The sequence below is a fragment of the Sinocyclocheilus anshuiensis genome, unplaced genomic scaffold, assembly GCF_001515605.1.
Source record: "Sinocyclocheilus anshuiensis isolate Anshui unplaced genomic scaffold, SAMN03320099.WGS_v1.1 scaffold1058, whole genome shotgun sequence".
Taxonomy (NCBI): Eukaryota; Metazoa; Chordata; class Actinopteri; order Cypriniformes; family Cyprinidae; genus Sinocyclocheilus; species Sinocyclocheilus anshuiensis.
Window position 1 is genome coordinate 49,778 of NW_015539880.1, and position 407 is coordinate 50,184.

A 407-nucleotide genomic window follows, 5' to 3' on the forward strand; every position below is an offset into this window, starting at 1 on the left:
TTGACTTGACATGAACAGACTTGACGAGGCATAAACAGACTAGACTCACCAACAGCGGGTTACAACTTCAATACACCACGAGAGACAATGGCAACATGATGGCTAGTTATATCAAACAAGAGGGTCACATAACAAGAACAAACCAATGGGAAACAAGACACATGACTAGGACAACCAATCAGAACATGACACATACACAAAGCAGAGATACATGAGAGCAAGGGAAGCATGACATTGACAGCATGAAACAATTACAAAATAAAAGACATGAAAACATGAACATAAAAAAAACCAAACACCAAACCCCACATTAAATATCCCCCCCTCTAAGGGAGGCTCCAGACGCCCAAACAAAACCCAAAAAGTCCAGGAGGGTGGTGGAGTGGAGGCGGAACTGGGGGAGGGAT